The sequence below is a fragment of the Lissotriton helveticus genome, chromosome 8 (assembly GCF_964261635.1).
Source record: "Lissotriton helveticus chromosome 8, aLisHel1.1, whole genome shotgun sequence".
Lineage (NCBI taxonomy): Eukaryota > Metazoa > Chordata > Amphibia > Caudata > Salamandridae > Lissotriton > Lissotriton helveticus.
The window spans coordinates 914,928,304-914,955,260 of NC_136069.1; the positions used below are offsets into that span (position 1 = coordinate 914,928,304).

Consider the following 26,957-nt stretch of genomic DNA (forward strand, 5'->3'; position numbering starts at 1 on the left):
AAACTTCACCAATGTTCAATCCATATGGTTTACTAGTTCATCAAAATTCAGTATATGTACATTGAATTCATGTATCCAACATCGTGATCCAAATCCACAAGACGTTAGTCATCAACAGAAAGTAGATCTGCAATTTATAAATCCCAATACATTTCGGGCCAAACCAAAAAAGCCCTTCCTCAGGGGATCACTCTACAAACAAAAAGAAATAGCCATCGTCAAATCCAATTCATATATCATCAATGACCTGCATGCGCAATCAAGTGTCATCTCACAAACATGTTAAGAATGAAAAGTGCTCGATAGAACGACCCGATTTCCCATAAGCGTACAATCACAGTAAATGGTGAGACCCCCAGTGTGCAAGTTAACCAACAGGTAAAATCAAGGGGTGAAAAATCACAACGGATGAAAAGGCTCAAAACCTGCTGGGTCGTTCTATCGAGCACTTTTCATTCTTAACATGTTTGTGAGATGACACTTGATTGCGCATGCAGGTCATTGATGATATATGAATTGGATTTGACGATGGCTATTTCTTTTTGTTTGTAGAGTGATCCCCTGAGGAAGGGCTTTTTTGGTTTGGCCCGAAATGTATTGGGATTTATAAATTGCAGATCTACTTTCTGTTGATGACTAACGTCTTGTGGATTTGGATCACGATGTTGGATACATGAATTCAATGTACATATACTGAATTTTGATGAACTAGTAAACCATATGGATTGAACATTGGTGAAGTTTGTTTCAGATCATTAGACCCGTGTGTCTTGTTTACGCTGTGCACCAGGGGGTCTACCTCTCAACAGGGGTAGCTTTGTAATAGTCCTTAATCTCACGCTGACAGGTTCAGACAGCGTTTACCTCTGGTTGCACGCCTCACTGTTTAAACTTACCGGATATCTGAGTACTAACTGCTGTGCGAATACCCATCCTTCATACTTTGTGAGCCCACTATTGTTCTGCACCGGGGTTTCTGCACGCAATTTCAATCATGAATTACGATGTGGTATCGAACATGACCGATCTTAAGGCTGACACCTTCGCCTTCACGGCGGGGGACGCCGACAAAATTTATAACATGATTCAGGAGGACATTGCCATCGCCACCAGCTCTAGGAGCGCAGAAAGTAATCTCAAGCAATTGCTTTACCTACTCAAAAAGGAAACCAATCAAAAATTACACGCAAGCACTCTCGTGCGGTATCACCGCGCCCAACGGATCCCCAGGGGCCTACGGGTCCCCCTCAAACCTTTACTATGTAAAAACAACACGAGATTTGTTGAGAGGTGGTACGCCATTCTCAACAAATGCTCGTTGGACTTAATTCTACTCATTGTGGAAGAATTGTCCAAAACACTAGAAGACGTAGCTCAAGAGATCAAGGCCGTACGTACCGAGCTCGACAATGCCGTCGATCCAGCCGAGCTGACTAAAATGTTGGAGGACGTGAATGCCCAACTGGACAAGCACACACGTGAGACACAGGAACGAAAATTTCGGAAATATAAGAGAGACACAATAGATTATAAGCTCGGCGAGGTGTACACTTGGGCAGAAGTGTACGCCCGCCGACGCCCTAATCGCCCTTATAATCCGTATTTTGCCACCGAAACTTCGTCATCTGATGGTGACTCTACAACACGTAAAACAACCAGGTCAACCACTGAGGAAACAACACAACAACCCGGTACCTCAAGCTCTGCGGTTCATTTTTCAGAATCGGATCAGGATCAAACTGCCGACCCCGGCGGGGCAAAACCCGTAGAGGCCGAAAAAGAACAGACCAAACCCAAGAAAGTCAACAGACGCAGATAAATGAGCATGACAATTTGGTGATTAATATTTCATCGACTCAGCTCGATGAGGAAGAAATTCGTGTGCTTCAAAAAGGCCAGTCATTTGTTCCCACCACAAAGACCAACACTTTGGAACTCGAAGTGAGCACCTTCAAACTTCTACGCAATGTTCGTTTGAGACACTATTTTCAAAATATTGTTACCACCCCTTCACGTGATGATGACATGCTAAGAGGACTACGTCCCCACAGTACCTTTATGGCTCCTGTGAGCCACAAAATAATAGATACATTTGAAAATCTTGTCAAAAGTGACATAGCCAAATTACCTTTTCAATCGAAGGGGAGACGTGAGAACTTGACTAGAGCTGAAAAAAATGTGATACTGAAAATTGCCAACAATTCTTCCATCGTTTGTCAAACTGCTGACAAGGGCGGCGCTCTTGTGATCATGGATGCCACTTATTACACCGAACAGATTGAGATACACACATCTGATCTTAACACATATGCTCCTTTACCTACCGATCCCACCAATGAGTTTTTGGAGACGCTTATGAAAATCATCAACCAAGCTTTTGACAATGGTACCATCAATGACCGGGCACGTCGGTATCTTACACCTATCAACCCCAAACCTCCTGTGTTGTATATGTTACCGAAGGTGCATAAACACCCCTCTAAACCACCTATGAGACCCATCGTCTCTACCAGAGGCAGCATGCATGAGAACACTGGAAAGTTTTTAGATAAATATCTACAGCCATTTGTATTGAACATTAGATCATATGTCAGGGACACCACTGACTTCTTGATCAAACTCCAACAAGCCACCAGCGGTCTCACAGATCAAGAATTGATACTTTGTACTGTGGACGTGTGTTCGTTATACACGTCTATACCCCATGACCTGGGTTTAATGGCTGTCGAACATGAACTTTCCCACTCTAACCTTGATTCTGACCTACAGGTACTGTTGATGGAACTATTGGTCTTCACTTTATACCATAGTTACTTCACAGTATCTGACAGATGGTTCCATCAGCTCTGCGGGACGGCGATGGGCAATTGTACAGCACCGTCGTACGCCAACACCTTCATGAAGTTTTTTGAGGAAACGTACATACTTAACCAAACAGCGTGGAGTGACAGTGGTAAACTCTACCTGAGATTTATCGATGACATTTTTTTGTTATGGGCAGGCACGGAACAATCGCTTGTGGAGTTTCTGAACACATGGAATACCATCAGTGAACGCATACAATGCACCTGGAACTTCGACAGGACAAGCATCCATTTCCTTGACGTTAAGGTTGAAAGACAAGCTGGTCGAATAACAACTACCATTTTCCGTAAACCCACGGATCGGAACTCCATGTTACACTACCAAAGCTTTCATCGTGTGGGGCTGAAACAGAACCTCCCTTTGTCTCAACTGATGCGTGTCAAACGCATCGTCACTTCGGAAGAAACCTGCGTGGTGGAAATGAACAATATGGTTGAGAGGTTCAAGGCTCGTGGCTATCCGCCACAAACTTTACAACAGGCACTTACCCGGTGTGGTAATTTGACTCGAGATGAACTTCTACAGGTCCGCACCAAAACTGCAAGTTCGAGAATGGTAGTGGTATCAAAGTACACTGTTCTTAGCCAACAGTTCAGAAACATCATTTCTAAACACTGGGAAATATTGAGTCTGGAACCAGATTTCCAGGGAGCCTTTGCACAAAAACCCATGTTCGCCTACACGAGGGGCAGGAACTTAAAGGAAATGCTACGCAAACCCAAATCCGACAGTCAACCAGTGGTCTACAAGGGTTTGCGCCCTTGTTACAATTGCAGCAACTGTCACAATTGTATCCAGGGCAACATCGTCAATCACCCCATGAAAGGATACCCCATTAAATTACAGGTGAATGCCACGTGCAATTCCATGAATGTCATCTACCTTTTGAAGTGTCCCTGTGGCAAGTGTTATGTGGGACACACCGAACGAAAAATCAGGACACGCTTGTTAGAACACAAGAGCAATATCAGGACTGGGAACATGAGATCTACTGTTGCCACTCACTTTTTGGAACAAAATCACTCTATTGCTCAATTGAAATATCTCATCCTTGAGCAAGTTCCAGTGACACATGAGAACAAAAAAACATTATTGAAGAGGGAAAACTTCTGGATTCGTTACATGGCGACCATGCAGCCGCACGGACTCAATGACCGCATGGAATTTTTATGTTATTTGTGACTTTGATGTCCGTGTTGTACTACATTTGTCTTGTATACGTATGAATATTGTGTGTTTTCATATTTTTTTGTTTACTTGAGCATGTATATACACATATTTACTTCTTGATCTTCCGTTTACTTTTCACTTTTCGTGTTTATTTTGGCACGTCTCACTGACAATTGTGGGTCTTTTTCCTGTTGTTTACTTGTTTTGTTTGTTTTCACCACTCCTAGATGGCGTTTACTCTTTATGACACTGTTGTCCTTCTTCTATGTTTACACGCTGCCTTTTATATTCGCATTGCACACTTCCGGCACGTTTGTTTCGTGATCCGGCTCTTGCCACGACTTTTTCTTAACATACTCTGTAAGTACCTCTGTTCCGGGGACCCATTTACCCGTTATGATATAACTTTGACGGTCCACGACCGCGTATGATATAGCTGGGCGATTTTGGTGTTTAATGCACGAGTCAGCGGGATCTTGGGAATTGTCCCTCACGTTTTTTCTTAACTTGATTTATCACCGCTTCGTTTTTCATACTGTGATGCACTGGGTTTCACCTTCGGTTGCCCGCAGCAGGTTTTGAGCCTTTTCATCCGTTGTGATTTTTCACCCCTTGATTTTACCTGTTGGTTAACTTGCACACTGGGGGTCTCACCATTTACTGTGATTGTACGCTTATGGGAAATCGGGTCGTTCTATCGAGCACTTTTCATTCTTAACATGTTTGTGAGATGACACTTGATTGCGCATGCAGGTCATTGATGATATATGAATTGGATTTGACGATGGCTATTTCTTTTTGTTTGTAGAGTGATCCCCTGAGGAAGGGCTTTTTTGGTTTGGCCCGAAATGTATTGGGATTTATAAATTGCAGATCTACTTTCTGTTGATGACTAACGTCTTGTGGATTTGGATCACGATGTTGGATACATGAATTCAATGTACATATACTGAATTTTGATGAACTAGTAAACCATATGGATTGAACATTGGTGAAGTTTGTTTCAGATCATTAGACCCGTGTGTCTTGTTTACGCTGTGCACCAGGGGGTCTACCTCTCAACAGGGGTAGCTTTGTAATAGTCCTTAATCTCACGCTGACAGGTTCAGACAGCGTTTACCTCTGGTTGCACGCCTCACTGTTTAAACTTACCGGATATCTGAGTACTAACTGCTGTGCGAATACCCATCCTTCATACTTTGAGAGTATGATATACCTCAGAATTCCTCTATCCAACATTTTTCAAAGAAATGCAGATTATCTGGATGTACAACCCTGTTAATATTTGTCATCATAAGTCCCTTTATCTTTCCTGAAGAAAAGAAATTCTACAATGAAAATGGAACAGGTTTCTTTTGTTCAGTTAGAGACTGGAATTCTTTTGGTATTCTTGTCAGCCTAAAATATTATCGTGGGTCTGTGTCAGACACCTTAAAATTTCCTTGATGTTTCTCAATGTCATAAGCCTGTTATTGCCAAGCAGCTATCATATTGCCAATGCACCTTTTCATATAATGAAGTTCCAATATACTATACCATGAGGTTTAAATTATATCTATATGTGACACACTGTTAGCTTGGTGTAAACAACTGGGTAAACCCTGTTGAAGAGGAATAATAGTAGCCTTTGCAGATAGGCAGAAAAAGCTGCACAATAACTAAAGGTAAAAGACCATGTGCGGATCCTGTGTGGTAGAAGCTTCGCTACCTTGAAGCTTCTAAAAAGTTTATTTCCATGGATCCCACTGGAAAGCAGGAGGACCATTACACAGGCACTGCTTGTCAGCAGGCTGGATTACAGAAATGCACTCTTTGTCGGCATGCCAGATTATCTTTTTAAACGTCTGCAGGTCATACAGAATGCAGCAGCCAGACTAGTGTGCAATAAGGGCAGATACAGCTCTGCGACAAAATGCCTGAATCAACTTCACTGGCTGCCCATGCGCCAAAGAGCGCGTTTCAAACTCCTAGGACATGCCCATAGGGCACTCTATCACACAGGCCCCAAGCTTCTCCAGAAGAGAATCAAATTCTATGTCCCACCCAGATGCCTACGGTCATGCTCCTTAGCATTAGCTGAGATCAAAAGAATCAGTAAGAGCCAGACAGGTGGACTCACTTTTTCACACCTTGCATAACTTTATTGGAATGAGCTTCCATTGGAGTTACGACTAACTGAAGAACACATAGCGTTCAGGAAGAAACTCAAGACACATTTATTTCCCTAGCACTGCTCTTTGCCCTCACTTAAAATAATCTGACTCATCACTCCTCAGCTTCAGCCAGCGCCGTGATATCCCAGTGGGATGAATGTTGCGCTTTATAAATAAATAAAGGTGACCAGAGGAAGAACTGAAAGAACATGGTAGGCTACATCTCAAGCAAAAAGTTGTTTACAAGAAATATGAATTTAAACATTAAACAAACAGCAGCAAATGTGTTGTAAAACATTAAGCATATGTACTGAGACAGTGTAAATAAATTGTGGAACACTTTTTGCGAAAATACAATTTTTAGCGAAATCATCCCCTATTTTTGTGCTGACTGGTCTTGCTGGTTTTTTAACTTTGCACACTGGGGTACTGATGTCCAGTTCCCAGTGTATGTGCTCTGACTAATAAAGCATGATAAAATGGCAAATCTCCAATTGGTATATTTAACTTTCTAGGAAAGCAACAGTATATGGTGCAGGAAAATACCCGAATGGCATAGAAAAGATAAATGTCACCTGTGGACTGTTGTGCCATCCACTAGACTCACAAAGAAAACCTACCTTCAGTCCTAACTATGTGGCCTAACTGCTGCAGCTTTTAAACCTGCAGGTGAATTGTCAAAATAATCTTTTTGTCAGGAAAGAACCTTACTTTTAAAGCCAGCAATGAGGGTGCCTAATATTTAAAACTGATATAGACAAGAATATAGCGTTAGAATGTAACTAGACCACAAACAAAACAATTTTCACTGTACAAGGCTGCAGCTGGTCCTGTGAGAAAAGGTAAAATGCAGATAAAATAATAATTATGCTATCTTCGGTTTGGGATAGGTTACAGCTATGGTTCAACCACTATTTTTATTGTTTATTAAAAATCCAATTCACAGATGAAGTTGGATTTAAAAAAGTAACTTTAAAAAGTAAGAACATTTGTGCCCAATCCTCCAGTAGGCACATTTCCTATAGCATGATAGCAGCTGGGCCTTGTCAATGAAACACTGGCTTAATGCTTTTGGCAAGAAGACCTGGAAGTAAGGTATGTGACTCCTCTCAGCTAAAAGATGCCAGCTGTGGAAGATCCAGGAAATTCACTAATTTGAAAGGGACTAGGGTGAGGCCTGCACAGTCATAGTTCAGTGTGAAGGGCGGCCAGGGGAAGAGAAGTCGTTATTCGCTGAGCCAACTGCAGCCAGTTGGATACCTACCAGGTGGGAGGAGGAACTGATCCCAGAACCATTTTAGTGATTTTGCATAGGAGGGAACTGCTCATTTCCCTAAATACATCTCTGAACAGGACAACAGAAACCTTCACGGGCTAAAGGGTGCTAATATGTTGAATTTTACCCTTAATAGTGCCCTGTAGGATGATATGCAGTAAGGCAAACATTATGTGCTGTAGAAGTGGACAGATTTGGGGTTTGAGTGGTCAGGGTCTCCTTTAGGCTGATTACCTCCTCCTCCTCCTCCTCCTTTATATGGTCCTGCCAGATATCTCAGGACCTTTCAGTACAGAGACCCTAGATACCTTCCGGAGCTTCTCTGGCATAACGTCTGTTCCCAACAAGACGTACAGATCAGAAACTGGCTTGAGCAAACCAAGCTGGACTGACAATCGCACATAATGGGTTCCAATAACTAGGAATACAAATATTTGACACAGCAACACAGGCCAGGCAGGCCAACATAACACCTTTACTCAATGACATTCGTAGTGATGAACAAAGGTGGTCTACATTACCCCTCTCCTTATTGGGGTAAGTGGGATTGTTTAAGATGGTTATTCTTCCCCAAATCATATACAATTTGCAGAATTTCCCCCTCGACATACCAGAAGCTCCTATAATCTACATCCGGAGGCTTCCTACTAAAGCGCATCACAACTCCTCGAATTGAATGACTGGATATACAGCTTGGTGAATGGCCCGGCATACAAGCTTGAATGCTCGCTCACAGGCATGGACTCCCCCTTCACTATCTCTAAGTGGGGAGCCACTGATCACCATACCCCCAGCCATCGAAATGGCACTGATGGCGTGGAGGATGGCAGTCTCATATATGTCTTGGGAGGGATGCAAGGCTCACTGGGGAGTTTCCTCCCTAGTGTGGCACCAGACTACCTCAAATCAAAGTACTTTAAGGGTTTCGTTGTTAAGACCCGTAAGGTATTACGTTCTTAGGGCACATGCTTTGCACCTTTGCATGAAATCATTTGAGGATCTGCAACATGAGTTTGGTCTCGAGAGATCCCATGCTTTAGATATCTACAGCTTTCGCATGCAGTCAAGCCACATTAGCCAGAGGCTGTGGCCATTGCTCAATACAACCCTCTGGAAACTAAATTGATAATATCCCATCTACTGGAACATGGTCAAGTTTCAACTATCTGTAAAACATTGGTCATTAACACTCCTGACTCTTTTCCGGACTTAACCAGTAAATGGGAAGACAATATGGGCCATCTGGTTTGACTTAGAATCAATGGACGCTTATGAAAGTGCGATCTCTGCACGATTACGACTGATCCAGTTGAAATATCTTGCCACGTATACCTGAACCCATGCCGGCTTTGACAAATGAATTGATTTGCCATTCCAAATTGTGCCCACTGCAACACAATGGAGTATACACAAAAGTGATGGATGGCATGCTTTAATTAATCTCAGCACTGTAATTAATCAGGGCTGCATCCCAGTCCATTGTTATTTTGTATACCATGCCATCTCAGTTTGGTCTTAGCCATATGCAAATGATCTTGGCCCTGCTTCAATGGGGAAACTTCAGCTCAAACTACCAGGCCTAATCTTCTCTTAACCAGAACACAAGCAACCCAAGACCGGTATCACCCTTATTAGGGCTCATCAGTTGGATATAGCTTGGTTCCAGAGGAACAATGGAAGGCGATTTCCTCAACATCACATGGGATTGAGGAACACTTTGTACCTTTTTGGAATGACATCTGTGATGCATTGAGTGCTGAACTTGGCAGACCAATTAATCTGACTCGCAAAATGGCCCTACTAAATAATATCAAGGACAAAAGCTTCACACATTCTGAAAAGAAGCCACTGAAATTAGGCCTAGTGATAGGCAAGAAAGATTTTGCGTGCCATTGGTGACAACCCAATCCCCCAACTGGAGCATAATGGAAAGCTAGCATGGACTTATGTTGCACAATGGATAAACCAGTATTTGAAGTGTGAGGGTGTTCTCATAAACACACTAGGATATGGGGTGGGTGCAGGCGATATAGAAATAGTACTTGATGTGACATGTACTGTATACACTTACTGCACAAATTGTGTGTTTAATCATATAATTCTAGACCAATGACTTTAACTATCTGGGACAAGGTGTTTAACAGAATTACACTCTGTGTAATATTTTATAGGCTTTGAGACAAAAGCAGACATTATGTTGATCTAGAGTTTTATTATGCTGTTTTTCCTTAAAAACCTACTAAACAGAATATTTAATTAAAAAAAGTGGGTGGAGTTGTCTCTGGGAACTTTTTCCTCATTGGTTAGGGAGTGTCCAGGGTCACAGACACTCTCTTCGCTCCCCCCACACACTAGGTAGTAAATCCAACAAAAGTGTCACCTCACCTGCAGATCATCAGAACACATCCCGACCTGAAGAAGGACAGAAGAGGAGTGGACATGCTGTCTGTAACCTGTGCGGAGGCCTGAGGGGTGAACCGCCTTGCACTTGTAGCCATGCATGAGACGTGGACTCCAAGCATCAGTTGGCTGGCTTCTTGTATGGCTACAGATTCACAACAAGCTTCACAAGGCCTTTTTCCTGGAGTGCCCAGCTGGCCAGTAGAAACTGGACCTGGACTGGACCCTACTAGTGACCTCTGCTGGGGTGAGTCTCGAGCCCTAAGTGCTGCCCGAGGTTCTCAGAGCCTAAAAAGAGACTGAAAGGAGCTCTTCCAGAAAGCCTGAAAAGCAAGGAGTTAGAAATTATTGATCTTCATAGACTTCCGAAGCGTCAGCCGGACCTCATAGCACAGGTGTCAGATTTCAAGACAACTTGGTCAGATACAGCGTTAGACTTGTTCTGATGGAAGGTTTTCAGCTCAATAAACACCAAGAGCCCAATTTAGAGTTTGGTAGACAGGGTACTCCATCACAAATGCTTTAGCGAACCCTGCCCGCCAGACCTTCGGTCCTCCCACCTCATTTAGACATGGGTGTACCTTTAGTATTCCGCCGATACAGCCCCCGTTGGCTCTGCCAACTGAATGCTTCTTCTGATGACCCTAAAGAGTAGTGTTGTTGGAGAAAGAGCATTTCACCATCCGCCCAATTTAGGCAGGATGGTGAAAGTCCTTTTTTTACTGCCCTTGACTGCCATGACAAACTTGTTGGTGAGGACAGGAAATAACCCAAAACAATTCCCATACAGAGTTAGAAAACTCCCAGGGTCAGGGAGGGCATTTACATTATTTTTTCAAAAACAAACTCCAACTTTGGGAGTTTGTTTTTGAAAAACAAAAAGCCTTTGAAAAGCCTGACAGTCGGCCGACATAGCTGATGGTACTCTAAGTTAAACTTTTACAACATATATAATGAAGAGAAATATCTGTGGGGTCGGCAGACATCTCTAAATCTGGCAGACAGAGGTCCTTCGGGATGGTGGAGGTAATGTCCTCAGCCTGATGGAAAAAATTCTGTTCATCAAACTCTAAATCAGTCCCTAAGTCTGAAGGTAGGAATCTTGAATGGGCAAAAGCGGAAAAAGTATCTGTCCGACAAAGGACTTCGGCGGCCGCAAAATTTAAATTTTCCAACTCTGAGCTTTTCTTACCAAAACCAATGGCATCAGCAGAACTGTGTCCCATGGCTATCTGACTTAGAGAATACTTCAACACATACAGACTGTAACCTTAGCCAACTGGAGGATTTAAACTATTTTAGAGACCAAGAATAAAGGTAAAATCTTTACCTAAGACTGCATGCTTTGGTTATCCAACCCCACTCCATTGCAGTTTCAGCCTAAAATCGCTTATAGTTCCGAGTTAACCGGGAAAAACGATTTCTACTTGGCACATTAATTTTTCTTGGCCCCTTTTACCTTAAAACGTTAAAAATTCACATCTTAGTTCTCTCTCAATGGATCTTTTTTTTTTTGCAAGACATTTTAAGTGTTTCTTCAAACATACACCTCCCACATTTGGTACAATTGCATAAAACCTCTTATTGGATTTAGATGGTAATTTTTCTTATTATAATGTTCTCCATTTTTAGAAATTGGTTCTGGGGTTTTTATTGTGTTGTGTTTTGACTTTTCGAAGTGTGGAACCATGAATACACTATTCTGTGCAATACGGCTTCCATCAAGGCCTAGGCAGTGTTCTTAATTTGTTATTGTTGATTTTTAAATACATGATTGTCAAAAAGGGTGGTGTGCAGTTGGCATTTGTGGACTTGTCAAGTGAATTCCATTGTGTTAACAGAATGAAATTATTGGAGAAAATGGTTTCCCTAGGCGCTGATCCCTCTTTTGTTTCTAATTTATTACAATTGCAAAAAGATTCAATTGCTTTCATATGCTATAGTGCTGACGGTGAGTGTACGAACTCAAAAAAGATCAGTAATAGAGGCCAGCAGGTATCTGTCCTGGCCCTCTAAATCTTCACTTTGTATATTAACAAACTAGAAGGAGTCATGAGAAGGGTCAGGCAATACCACAGAAAGGGCCATGCTCAATGCCTGTACTTCTCTATGCTGTGTACACTGTGTTACTTCCTGCACGACAAATGGGCTAGTTACTTATAGACTCATGTGCCCCATTTATGGAGGACTTGAACTGCAGAGGAACCTCACCAAATCTTTTGTGATTAAGTGTGGAACTCAACTGGTAAAATCCAAGACTTTATTTTTTCATGGAACCCCTATGCATATAATAAGATACAGAAATCAGTATTTAGGGGTCCTTTTGATTTTGCACTGTGATGTCATCATTCATGCATAGTTAGAGGCCCACAGATTCAAAGAATAATTGAAACGGTCATCTGGTTCTCCAATAAACTGTGCTTCAAACCCCTGAAAAAAATGATGTATGTTCATAAAAGCAAATGCATCTCTATTGCAAGTTACAGAGCTGAACTGTGGGGGAAAAGACTGGAACGGATTAATTACAACTGATAGAGAACAACTTCTTACAAATACTTTTTTTATGCTCCTAAAAGTACCCCTAACTTTATTTGCCACGGTGAATAAGGGATCAGCTACATGGAGGATTACATCAAGTTACGTCCTCTTGCTCTTTGACGCTATATGGACCAAATAAGCAGCGAAAAGTAATCGTATTATCATAGTATGAACATTACAGAAATCACAATAGAACAGGGATTAAGGCTGCACTGCCCGCACTGGTACTAAAGTCCTTAAGTCCAGTATTTATAGGTTGAAGGTGCAAGTGGTCTGGCACATAGTCCCCTATGACCCAGTAATCAAAAGCTAAGAAACTTAACTTTCACAAAATAAACTGCACAAAAGATGACCCAGCACACTTCAGTTATCTTTACAATATTTGTTTCAAATCAACAACAATATTCTGAATTTTCATTAGTGATTCCAAACGTTCTCCCAAGAATTTCCAGGTCAGATTCTTCAGTTTCAGTAGATTCTTTATTCACAATGATGTTTAAAATGAATAGCCAACGCGTTTCGTCCGTTACCGGACTTCTTCAGGGCTTATCAACTGTCCTTGTGGAAAAAGAAAAACTTCATGTAAGTCTTCATACGTTGATGAGATTCAGGTACCTTTAGGGAGCGACTATCATCATGGTCCCATATTGTGAATGATTCAAATTTGATATTTTGTGAGGAAAAGTAAAGCCACGCAACAGTATCGTCAATCCATCCGTAATGTGGTCATCTGGTTCGAAACGCGTTGGCTATTCATTTTAAACATCATTGTGAATAAAGAATCTACTGAAACTGAAGAATCTGACTTTGAAATTCTTGGGAGAACGTTTGGAATCACTAATGAAAATTGAGAATATTGTTGTTGATTTGAAACAAATATTATAAAGATAACTGAAGGGTGCTGGGTCATCTTTTGTATAGTATGAACATTGCCTGGTTTAGATATGTAAAGAAAGGGTTTGTGTTGATAGGAAAACCGGAGATTTTTCCGTACCAGATCAGCCCAATTTCTGCTCTGGAGATATATTAAAAACTTCATTTTAAGTAAAATGTAGAGAGGCGGGACTGAAAATAAAGACAAGGTAGTTTATAGTTTCCAAGTATTCCCTGATTTCAACTACAAATTAGATTGAGCCACATCTTGTTTTTATCACCAATGAGCACCACACATTTCTTCTTACCCGATTTAGGCTCAATATAGTGCATAGCCTTTTGACCTATGTGGAGAAAGGGTTTATGGAAGAACACTTTGCCTCACTGCCCCCGTGATAACTGATCAGCACACTGCCCTATGCACTTTATCTTATTTTGTCACTTTTGTAAGGAAGCTGCAAAACGGTTTTGTTACCATTATTACACAATCATGACTTTATATTCAATAGACCCATCTTTTTATATTTACATGTACTTTCTACACAACTAATATGCATTTTTATGGCAAAGTACATTCAACAATGTATAATGATAAGAGATGCAATGACATAGGCAAGGCGATGTATAATAATTGGAATAAGATTTTGCGTTCAGAAGAAAGCACTTTATATGTTATTTTGTTAAAACAATGATTTCATGATACAATGATTTTTTATTATACATTTATTTTAAAATATGTTTTTATCTAGAGAGCATGTCTCTTGTATGGCAATGTTTTGCTGAATAAAGATTTCTTGACTGACTAACGTTTTAATTGTTGTTGGCACTGTATATTACACATTTTCCCTTAAGTTAAGCCTGTCTGTTATGTGCCATAGCTACCACGGTGGAGCCCAAGTTTATTCATTGTGTTGGCTCTACCAGGATTTTAGACATATTATTTGGAAATATTATTTTAAAAGGCCGAGCATCACCCCAACTGGTAACCTATTTTCTTACTGGCTTTCGGAACATAGAATGGAACTGGAGAAGTCTCAAACTCAGATAAATGAAATAGGAAAAACAAATAACGACTAGGTGTCACTGGATGGACTTAATTGAAGCAAAGTGTAGAAGGTATTTCTTCACACTATAAAGTAAAAGTGGTATGGATAACCATTGCATAGAAATATGTCAATGTGTTTAAAAAATAGCATGAAACCTGTGCTTTGTAATCACGCCATTTGCTCAATTGAGCTAAAGTACAGTCTTATGCGCAATTGATAAAGACTACTGGAAAAGAGGTCAACTCTGCCTTCAAAACCTGGGTACCACCTATCTTCAAATAATAAACCATAGACTGAACAATGATGCTCAACTGTGCCAACTCAATCTCAAATTAATAAAACACAATGTATAAACCCTTTAATGCCTTGGCTCCAGTCCCATTTACGAATGGATTAGAATCCATTTGTTGATGTCAAAGTCATTACCTTGAGTTTAAAATATATCTGGTAATTATTATTTTTAAGGATGAGTTTCATTCACCATTGCCTGATCTAAACCTCTCCATGCCCATATCTGGGTCCAGGCAGGCAACAAGACCCTACCCAAAAATCCCCATATCTTATGTTAATTTTTCCAGGACTAATTGAGTCTGAGCTATAACCAAAATAATTGAATATTGATGGACTGATGACATTTCCATTATAACCGCCCCTGAGGATCAATACATTTGTGCTGATCCTTAAGAATCACACCTACAACCACCAAGCACTCTGAAGTGGCTGTGAGGCAACCTGCCTAGCGTGATAACGAAAGTTTTATATAAATGAACATTAAATATACTATACAACCTTTGTCTCCCAACTCCCTATGCTCTCCAAAATACCTGAATGTCTACATCTCAACCAATTCACCACTCACAACTTGATCAATCACCTTCAGTAAGGCTTACAAAGCTTTTCACTCCGCCCTCTCTAACAAGGCCAGTCTTATTGGAGCTACACATCACAACCATCTCTCACCTCTCATACTCCTCAATCTCTCTGCAGCATTGGAAATGATAGGTCAGTCTATTCTGCTACTCACTTTCATCACCATAGGCATAACTGGTAAATCACCTGATGGGTTTTCTTCCTATTTCTCTGATTATTCTGATTTACTCTCATTGAAGTCGTAAATCTGTTAGAGTTAAGCTAATTATTCAAATCCAGAGTGGACAAGGATCCATACGTAATCCAGACATCAAAATGGAAGAGACTGCACAAAATTAATAATGGATAATGGTGAAAACCTACTAAATGAAGAAAAGGAATGTAAGCTCCCAGTCTCTAGAACAATGGCACACCTCCATATGACAACCCTGTTGGTGCACCCCGTCATTCATGAATTCTGAATCTCTAAGGGATTGGAGACTCAAGTTCATGCTGACTCTAGTGCTAAAAGAACAATTGATGAACAGATTACAAAACAATGTCATAGATTCACCCCAGTACAGAGATCTGGGCCTAAATCCATAGTTTTTTTACCCACCATGCCATTGCTCTTTGAACCCCGCCATATGCACATCAGTCTTTACCTTGCCCCCAATGGGGGCTAGCTTGAATCCAGTGGCAAAGTGAGCAAGGGACCCATGTCTGGGCATACCCTGCCACCTTAGGGGGAACAAAGCAAAAACAAGGCCTGGCAGTTCGGGCTGGTCTGTTCCCATGAGGCACAGGGTCAAGACTGATTTGCATATGGCCGGGTTCAAACTGGATTGGCATTGTTAGCAAACAAACGATGGATTTAGGTCAAGATCTCTGTACTGGGGTGAATGTATGACATTGCTCTGCATTATGTCTATCAATTGTTCTTTTTGCATTTGTCACCCCAAATTGGCAACGTATGCCCAGACGTAGGTCCCTTGCTCACTTTGCCACGTGATTCAAGCTAGCATGGCAGGTGAGGGATGGTACCCCGACACCGGTCCCAGGATGCTTGTTTACAGTCCAGGGAAGACCTGGCTTGGCAGTTCGGGTTGGACTGTTCCCATGAGGAACAGGGTTAAGACTGATTTGCATATGGCTGGGTCTCAACTGTGGTTGCGAAGTGAGCTAAAGAATGGGGATGGTTTAACCCCAGATCTGTGACTGGGGTGAGTGTCTGAAAAGTTTCAGAGCTCTGTCCATCATCTCCTTCTGTTTGCTTTGTTCCCCCTAAGTTGACAGGTTATGCCCAGACGGGGCTTCCTTGCTCAATTTGCCACTGGATTCAAGCTAGCCTGCTGATGAGGGGAGTTACCCCCAAACCGGTCCCAGGATGCTTGTTTCCAGTCCAGGGAAGACCTAGCTTGGCAGTTCGGGCTGGACTGTTCCCATGAGGCACAGGGTCATGACTGATTTGCATATGGCTGGGTCTGAACCGGGGTGGCGAAGTGAGCTAAAGAATGGTGATGGATTAAACCCAGATCTGTGACTGGGGGTGAGGGTCTGTAAAGTTTCAGCGCTCCGTCCATCATCTCCTTGTGCATGCTGACTCTAGTGGCTGAAACCGTGCTGCGAATCTGCAGAAAAAGGAATCAGCTGAAAACCAAAAAGGTTACTGGTAGGAGTTCTTTGTGTCACTGCCTTCATTAGCTAAACTAGAGATGGATTTCTCATTTATCCCACAGTGTGTATTTGTGATCCCTGGCTACTGGAGGTGGGACAGCAGTGTTAATGGGTGGATGAGGTAGCCAGACCTTCCAACAACATTATCAGCCTCATTTCTTTGGGGCTAACTGTTTGAAGAATGGGTTTTTTGGAGCGTGGCAGAATGTGCTCAGTTGCAACCATGCCCATTTTATCAAATAATGTTTCATGGACTATATCAAAGGCAATGCTTATGTCTTCTGAGCAAACAAATTAGCTTAAATACCTTGGAGTATAATGCACTCTGGGACAAGTGGCTGCCTGTAGAGGCTTTGCCAGACTTTGGGGAGGCGGGAAATGCCGAAGATGGAACTCTGGTGCCCCAATATGGACTGGTGCTTGTCAATAGTGAAATCAACATACACAGCCAGCCAGGAGCTGCCCTGGAAAAACGTTAAGATATGGGATCTCACATTATGGAACTGAAAACCTGTGAGATACGCAATGCAGGTTACACATGTTATACTCATGCAAGAGTGACAATTCAAACAGGGTTGCTCCCAAGAGCTCTTATCTGACCTTCAAAAAAAAAGACATCACTGGAGTCAAAGTGAGTAAAGTAGACTAGCTTTGGCTCTCAGTCAAAATATAATCACACAGGTCAGCTGAGGAATGTATAGGAGAGGGCTGCGCATTCGTATTCCATGCCACTGACTATTTCTCTCTGCAGAGAAGGATCAGAACAAGTGCGTTTCAGGCTACTGTTGGAAATACGTGCTGCAATCACCTGCGACGCTCATGTTACTGATTATGCCATTCATATACGTTATCTGATTTTTTCATTTATATTAGATATGAGTATTTAAGCGATGGGTGCTGGTTTTGACCAATATGGATGGGAAGAATGTAAAATAATAAAAGGTTTGTGCAACTGCAATAGGATGTGAAGCGATATTTCCAACGTCAATGCGAAGAATAATGTATAAAGCTAAACACAATCGAATATGGCTGTGTGGCAGGGAGAGACGTTCCTTTGAGGGACAGGACCATGTACGCGATTGGTGGTCAGTTGTCCCCCTCTCATCAGCTTCTATCCCCTCTAACCAGCATGACAATCCATATATCGACGACGAATGGCAACATGATAAAGAGCCCCTATGGAGCAACGATGAAGAAAAAGGACAAGGCTCCTTTAATTGGGCATTCCAACCCGACGAGCCTCCTCCCCTGTTGAACGTCATCGCGCCAGGTTCGTCAAAAGAGGGAGGAACCAGGAAGTCGACGGACGGCGTTTCCCCGGAGGAAGAAGAAGGTGACGGTGAGCGGAGAAGGAGAGAGAAACCGAAGATCCAGGAGGAAGAGGACGAGACGGGCCAGGCTCAGGACATCAGAGGCGTTCCCAACAAGCCAGGAGGCCAACGTCTTCACGAGCCGCCCCGCCACGCTCCCACGGGAGGAGCGTGGCTTGAACAGGTACGGGGCAAGGTTGCGGGTTGGGTGGGACTACGTAACCAGCTTGCCGCGCAGAAGCCCGCATGTACATAGTAGTACATTTCGTGTACAGTCTCCAGAAACCCTTTCCTCTACACGAGAACTTGAGCACGGCAAATTAACGTGTATATAGCACTCGTTCACTAGGTTTCCCTCACTCCTGGCCCCTCGCATTCCTAAAACCCGGACGTCCCCCTAATCCCTGTCTTTATTCTCTCTTTTGCTTTCGGGTCTTGACGGAGCGTCCCATCTTTAATCCGTGGCTTACCAATCTGGCGTCCCCGAAGAACATCAAGACGGACCCTGCAGCTTTTGCCCGAGAAAGACTTACCAGCCGGAGACTGAAAGCTTATATAAAAATAAAGCCATCTCTCAAATCATTAATCAAAGCCTCTGACTCAGTTAATCCTGCCCCACCCGCCCCTTTACAACTGGTGTCAGAAGTGGGATCTCCACCACAGCCCATCTGTAACACCGAGATGGACGCCCTAATACAGCACATCATAAAGGGGCAAGAAAAACTGGAATGGGCAGTCGAGAGACAACTTTCCTCGGCGCAGGCAGACCGAGAGTTATTTCAAAACACTATCTCTGCCCAAATCGAAAGCCTCCAGAAAAGCGTATCACCTCCAACTGTGTCGGTACCTGTAGAGGGTAGAATACACGTCCCAAACCCCTCTGGAATTGCGCTGCAGAAATATGTGCAGGGAGAAGATCCTGACGCATTTCTATTAAGTTTTGAGCGGGCTGCCAGAGCGTTGGGATGGCCAGAGGTAAGGTGGCCCTTCTTCCTAGCCCCGTTGCTGACGGGTGAGGCACAATTCGCCTATCAGGTGGCCAACCCCATTGGGAAGGCTCCTTACCACTTAATCAAAGAAGTAATACTCGATCACCTAGGACTTGACTCCGAAGCCTACAGAGTCCGTTTCAGAAAAGAACGAGGGACCCCAGGCGAAAACCCCAAAACCTTATTTTTTGCCTTAAAATGGCCGCAGACAAATGGTTAAAGCCAGAATCCAGCACCAAGGAAGAAGTGATGGCCAAAATCTACCTGGAACAGTTCATGGAGGCACTTACATATGCCTCACAAAGATGGCTGAGGCAACACTCGGGACTCACCATAGAACAGGCCATTGAGATGGCTGCTAACTACGCAAGGGCACAGCCACGAACTTTGGGCTGGGACCATGAGAAAGTCAGTAAACATCCGCCTCCAGCCAAAGTGGAGAGGAAACTAAAACCTCCGTTGGATCTTGTGATACCCAGACAGCCAAGAATGGACTCTCCTCTCATGCGTGGGCCGCAGTGCTTTGAATGTGGCGAGTGGGGCCACATCGCCCGTTTATGCCCCAGAAAACGATTGACGGAAGAACCTATGGAAGTGGGGTATCTTCCCAAAACGGTTCTCTACTCCGCGGAAATGGGAGCATCCTTTTATCGAAGTATGAGGATGAATGGCTACTTGGTAAAAGCCCTTCTAGATTCTGGGTGCAGGCAATCAGTGGTCCAAGAACACTTTGTTCTCCCTAACCAGTACGTCCCTGGGACGGTGGTGCACATACGTTGTGTACATGGGAATGTCAAACCATACCCCCTGGCACAGGTAATCATACGACCAACAGACAAAGAGCCATATACAGTAAAAGTAGGGGTGGTAGACTCAGTTCCCGAAGACGTAATCCTAGGGTGGACAACCCGGAGTTCCTCTCCCTTTTTAAGAACAGCTTAAATAGGCCAGCCCCGAAGATAGACGGTCCTATACCTACTCTTATTACTCCGGAACCCTGGGTCATAGACCGTAGTTTTAGGTTTGCACAAGTAGACGACAGAACCCTATATAATGCCTGGGAAAACGCTCACGTGTCTCAAAATCTACATCCTCACACTTATCCCCGATTTGTGATACGAAAGGACTTACTGTATAGGGAGACTGAAGAAGGAGGCACAGCCCAACTACTGGTGCCCCTACCCTTCCGTGAACAGGTATTGTTCTTTGCCCATGCTCACCTCACGACTGGTCATTCAGGGAAGGAAAAAACCACAGAGAGCATAATACGTTATTTTTACTGGCCTGGAATATACAAAGATGTACAGAACTATTGCATGAAGTGTGAAATCTGCCAAAGAAAGAACACCCACAGGCCCCCGGCAGCACCACTACAACCCCTGCCCATAATTGGCACCCCCTTCGAAAGTGTGGGTATGGACTTAATAGGTCCCCTACCAAAGTCATCAAGGGGACATCTATATGCCCTCGTAATAGTTGACTATGCAACAAGGTTCATAGAAGCCTTCCCACTGAGGGCCCCCACCACTTCATACATTGCGGAGAGATTCGTGGAGTTGTTTTCTAGGGTCGGATTCCCTAAAGAGGTCCTAACAGACCAGGGTACACCTTTTACTTCACGCCTGATGAAAGAGGTCTGTAAAACATTAGATGTCCGTCACATAAGGACATCTGTTTATCACCCCCAAACGGATGGACTCGTAGAGCGGTACAATCAGACCTTAAAGACTACGCTAAAAAAAAATGCTGACCTCTGAAGGGTCTGATTGGGATTGCCTCCTACCATTGGCCCTATACGTACTCCGGGCTCAGAAACAGAGCAGTTTAGGCTGCTCAGCCTTTGAATTACTGTATGGACGTCACCCTCTGTCATTGATGGAAATGACGAAAGATGTGTGGGAAACAGAAGAGGACCAAGAACAAAAGTCCCTTCTACACCCTACAATTGAGGTCCAAACTGGGCAAGTTAAGAAACCTCGCATATACTAATCTGGAATACAAAATTATTATTATTATTATTATTTAAAATGTTATATAGCGCGCAGTTACCCTAGGGCATCCCAGCGCTTAACAGGACACCAACAGATAAAAACAGTCAGTCAGGTGCAATCAAACAGGGAACAGATGGGTTTTCAGACATTTGCGAAAGCGCAAAGTGCAGGTCTCAGCGCGCAGTTTTAAAGGTAGGGAATTCCAAAGCCTCGCAGTGTTCACCGAAAATCTTCTCCCGCCCGTGCGTGCCCTCTTTACTCTGGGGACTAGGAGGAGATGTTTCTGATCAGAACGCAATGTTCTGTTCGCTTTGTATGGCACTGCTAAATTTCTCAGAATAGGGGTCCTATCCCCTGGAGAATTTTGTGGGCTATACAGAGTGCCTTAAATTTTACTCTTTCCCGCACTGGGAGCCAGTGCAATGCCTTTAGGGCAGGTCTAGCTGACTCGGTTCTGGGAGTGCCCATGAGCAATCTGGCCGCAGCATTTTGGACCTGCTGAAGTTTGTTAAAAGTAGATTCAGGGGCACCCAGAAAAAGGGCATTGCTATAATCGAGTCGCAATGTTATCAGCCCCTGAATCAACAACTTCCTGGATGGAAAAGGAAGAAGAGGGAAGATTTTGCGAGCTGAACGTAACAGGGCGAAACAAACTGCCGTTTTTTTAGCTTGGGTCCTGAATGAAAGATCAGGTTCCAACCAGACCCCCAAGCTCTTAATCTCCTCTTTCATGCTGGGGAGATCGCCCATACAACTAGGCCAGCTGGTCAATGGGAGTGAGGGAGCTTTATTCCCTAGCAGCATTATCTCTGTCTTAGAGCCATTCAGCTTAAGAGCTGATTGGTCCATCCAGGTGTGGACTTCCGACAGGCATGAGTACAGCAAATCGGGATTCTCTACCAGTTGTGAAAGGGCGACCACTAACTGAGTATCATCAGCATAGCCGATGAGCTTGATGTTATAAGGGGTCACCACATCCTCCAGGGGGGCCATATATACATTAAACAATGTAGGGCTAAGGGAGGAGCCCTGTGGCACCCCCCACTGGAGGGGGATAGATGTAGTCCGATTGCTGCCTTCCCAAACCTGATATGCACGGCCGTCAAGAAATGACCTGAGCCACTTCAAAGCGGCCCCTGCCACACCCACTCCTGACAGTCGCTGAATCAGCACCTGATGATTAACGGTGTCAAACGCCGCACTAAGGTCCAGGAGGATCACCGCCACGGATCCTCCTGAGTCCATAATGCGTCTGGATTCTTCTACGACTGCCAGGAGGGCAGTGTCAGTGCCCTGGCCTGGACGGAAACCGGTCTGCGAGTCTCGGAGCAGTCCATTCGACTCCAAGAAGCCTGACAATTGGTAATTCGCTAGTCTCTCAGCAATTTTGCCGAGGCCTGGCAGAAGAGATATGGGCCTAAAATTTGCCAATTCCGCCGTGTCCAAGTTAGGCTTTTTTAAAAGTGCCTTAACCACTGCTGTTTTTCAGCTTGGTGGCACCAAGCCCTGGGAGAAAGAAGCGTTCATCAAATCAGTGATAGGAGTCACTATGGAGGATGCTACTTGCTTTAAAAATGTCATAGGGACCGGATCCATAGGGGAGCTACTTTTCATAGATCTAAGGACTTTCAATACTTCAGCCTCTGAAACTGGGCCGAAAGTATCTAGAGAGGTAAATAACTCTCTAGGCTGAATTAAGGAGTTCTTTTCCTGAGTCTGTTGAGGTCGAATGATCTGAGGCAGGGAACTAAGTATCTTTCCTATTTTTATGTGAAAGAAGTCTGCCAGCTCCTTACACTTCTGTTTATCATGTGTGGCTACAGGTTCGGGAACTTTAAGGAGTTCTTGCACCACTTTAAAAGTTTCCCTAGATGAGTTTGTGGCCGATCTTATGCGCTCTTCAAAAAATTGGGCTTTTGCTAGCCGGAGGGCAGCTTTATAACCCCTCATAGCTACACAATATTCCTCTCGCTTATTTGCCTCTAATTTCTTTCTCCATACCCTCTCTAGCTTTTTACATCCTTTCTTAAGCAAGCGAAGCTCGGCAGTGTACCAGGGAGCCGAACCGATTCTTTTCTCCCTCTTTTGCACTCTCTTATTAGGAATGAGGGCATCAAGCGAGGCAGTCAACCATTGGTTGAAGTTCGCATCTCCTTTAATCGGGTCTGACTCGGGAGAAGGAAGCGAATCTACCAGTTTGGAGGTCCAGTCATTGATCGATAATCTGGACCAAGCTCTGTCCACCAGGAAAACCTGTTGGGCGGGTGTTGGGGGTAGCTCAACTTGCCATTCAACCGAGACCAAGAAGTGGTCGGACCACGGGAGAGGATATGCTGACCTGGCCAGGAGACGGGGGATATTAGAAAACATTGGATCTAATAGGTGACTCTCCACATGCGTGGATCCTGCATTAATTAAGGGCAACTCACATGCTTTCAAGTCCCCTTGAAGGTCTCGGGCTATTGGATCTGAGGGATCATTAAAATGGAGATTAAGATCTCCCAACACTATAAAATTAGTTGTCGCTGAGGCCAGCATCGTCACAGTTTCCATTACGGAACTCACGAAGTTGCCTAGGCAACCTGGGGGCCGATAAATCAGTAAACCTGACAGTGCCACTGTGGGAGATATCTGTAAAGAGAAATGGCAGCTCTCACAGTCAGCAACTTAGCCCTTCTGGGCCCTACATACGTAAGTCTCTCTATATAAGATAGCGATGCCACCCCCACGCCCCTCAGGTCTGTCCAGATGAAACAGCAGAAAGCCCGGTGGGAGGGCTTGGACGATATCGGCGTCGGAACTGGCAGTTATCCAGGTTTCCGATAGGAACAGGATAACTAGGTCCTGGTCTTGCACAAGGAGATTGACTTCAACTGAGTGCCTCGGAAGAGATCTGCAGTTCAGCAAACCCAACAGCAAGGTCTTCTTACCTTTCTGCGGAGGAGGCAGCTGGTCCACCCTTCCGAGTGGTGATAAAAGCAATCCATTGTCTACCGGGTTGCGGTCCACAGAATGAAAGTGGCGCAATGCGATAAGCTCCTCACGGGAGTACCTAAGTCTGGAAGCCAAATTATTGTGCATAGTACCAGCCCCCAGGCCCGTCTGAGTCCGGACGAGCCCAGACGGGCAGGACTCTGGCTGGACTCCGGCGTGAGTCCGGCAGTCCCGCTGCGCGTCGTCATTGGGAGGTTTAAATAGGGGCGAGTTATCCGGCGTAAAGACTAGGGCGCTGACCGAAATGGCGCCGCGGTAAATCCCTGCCTCACCCAAGATGGTTGGAAAGGAGAAAAGGTGAGTTGCAGTCCTAAGTGACCCGCTAAAAATAGCGGTGAGTTTTCCAAAATTAGAATGCGGGTGAGCGCTATATGTAAAGAAAAAGAAAATGCAATTTTAAAAGATTAATCAACAATTTTTAAAAAAGCGCATCTAACGCTGTCTATTTGCACCGCAAGCGAGTCTTCAAAGCTCCGTGCTGCGTTTGTTAGGAATAAGCAGAAGAAATCCTATGACCGGGGGAAGAAACTAAGGAGATTTAAAGTCGGCGACTGGGCGCTAGTCCTCTTACCATCCATCTCCAGCAAAGGCAAAACAGACTGGCTGGGGCCATACAAGGTGACCGGTACAATAGGGGACACAACGTATAGGCTACAGCTCTCCGCCTCCAAGTCTCAATGTTACCACATTAACCTTGTGAAGAAGTGGATTGGCCCTGTCCCCAAGGGCACAAACCTGGTTGTACCTACAGTCCCTGAAACACTGACCACAGTAGACCGGCTTGTTGTAAACGATGACTTGTCGAACCAAATAAGAGAAGACCTAAAGAACCTCCTGTTACCCTTTTCGGATATCTTCTCTGACCTACCCGGGAAAACAACCTTGGTCGAACACCGCATTGAAACACCTCCCGGTAAAATGGTGAAACAACGACCTTACCGGATCCCAGCGGCTAGACGAGAGGCAGTAAGGAAAGAAGTTAAAGACATGTTAAACCTTGGGGTAATACGGCCTTCAAAAAGCAGCTGGGCCTCACCGATCGTAATGGTTCCGAAACCTGATGGGTCTAAACGCTTCTGCATGGACTTCAGGGCTCTTAATGCCATCTCTACCTTTCATGTGTACCCCATACCACGGGTTGATGAACTGATTGAAAAACTCAGGGATGCTGTATATATCACCACCCTGGACCTCACGAAGGGATATTGGCAGGTGCCCGTCCGTGAGGAAGACCGGAAGAAGACCGCCTTTATCACAGACGAGGGGTTGTACGAGTTCACGGTTCTTCCTTTCGGTCTTCACGGAGCTCCTGCCACCTTCCAGCGTCTCATGAATACCATATTACAACCATATCCATCGTTCAGTTTGGCGTACCTACACGACATCGTGATTTACAGTAGCACCTGGGAGGACCATCTACGACATCTGCACAGCATCCTAACAGCACTAAAACAGGCAGGTCTACACATAAATGCAAAAAAGTCCAGAGCCGCGTCAACAGGGTGAACTATCTTGGATATGTCCTCGGAGACGGGACTATTGCCCCACAAAATGAAAAGGTGAAAGCCATTGAAAAGACACCCTTCCCCACCAATAAAAGAGACCTGAGAGCTTTCCTAGGACTAATTGGTTATTACCGCAGATTAATCCCTAGGTTTGCTGAGGTAGCTACCCCCCTTACTGACCTCCTGAGAAAAGACGTCAGACCCAGAGAACTACAAACTCCCTCTCAGGAAGCATTGACTGCATTTGAGAGCCTAAAGCAAACAATAACTACCACACCGGTCTTGGTATCACCCAATTTCACCAAGTCCTTCATACTAGCTACAGACGCCTCAAACGTAGGGATTGGGGCCGTCTTGTCACAAATGGGGGACGACGGGCTAGAACATCCCATACTTTATGCCAGTCGTAAGATGTTTCCCAGGGAATGTAAATATGCCACTATAGAGCGGGAATGCCTGGCAATAAAGTGGGCCATCGACAAACTGCAGTATTATTTGGAGGGAAAGCCATTCATCCTCCATACTGACCATGCTCCCTTGAAGTGGATGTACAAAAACCGAAGCCACAATCCAAGGGTGCTCAGGTGGTTCCTGTCCCTACAGCCATGAACCTTTACTGTACACCATAGGAAAGGCTCGGAAAACGGGAACGCTGACTTTCTGTTCAGAGTCTTCCCTCTCCCCGATCGGGAGAATCCAGGAGGGGAGGTGTGTGGCAGGGAGAGACGTTCCTTTGAGGGACAGGACCATGTACGCGATTGGTGGTCAGATGTCCCCCTCTCACCAGCTTCTATCCCCTCTCACCAGCATGACAATCCATATATCGACAACGAATGGCAACATGATAAAGAGCCCCTATGGAGCTACGATGAAGAAAAGGGACAAGGCTCCTTTAATTGGGGATTCCAACCCGACGAGCCTCCTCCCCTGTTGAACGTCATTGCACCAGGTTCGTCAAAAGAGGGAGGAACCAGGAAGTCGACGGACGGCGTTTCCCCGGAGGAAGAAGAAGGCGACGGTGAGCGGAGAAGGAGAGAGAAACCGAAGATCCAGGAGGAAGAGGACGAGACGGGCCAGGCTCAGGACATCAGAGGCGTTCTCAACAAGCCAGGAGGCCAACGTCTTCACGAGCCGCCCCGCCACGCTCCCACGGGAGGAGCGTGGCTTGAACAAGTACGGGGCAAGGTTGCGGGTTGGGTGGGACTACGTAACCAGCCTGCTGCGCAGAAGCCCGCATGTACATAGTTGTAAATTTCGTGTACAATCTCCAGAAACCCTTTCCTCCACACGAGCACTTGAGCATGGCAAATTAACGTGTATA

The 26,957-nt window shown here is 44.4% G+C and overlaps 1 protein-coding gene across 2 annotated transcripts in view; it reads right to left on the reverse strand.

Moving 5' to 3' along the window:
- The window catches only part of CMSS1 (cms1 ribosomal small subunit homolog), a 1,475,838-nt gene that overhangs the window by 153,587 nt on the left and 1,295,294 nt on the right, over positions 1 to 26,957 (reverse strand). The window lies entirely within an intron of this gene.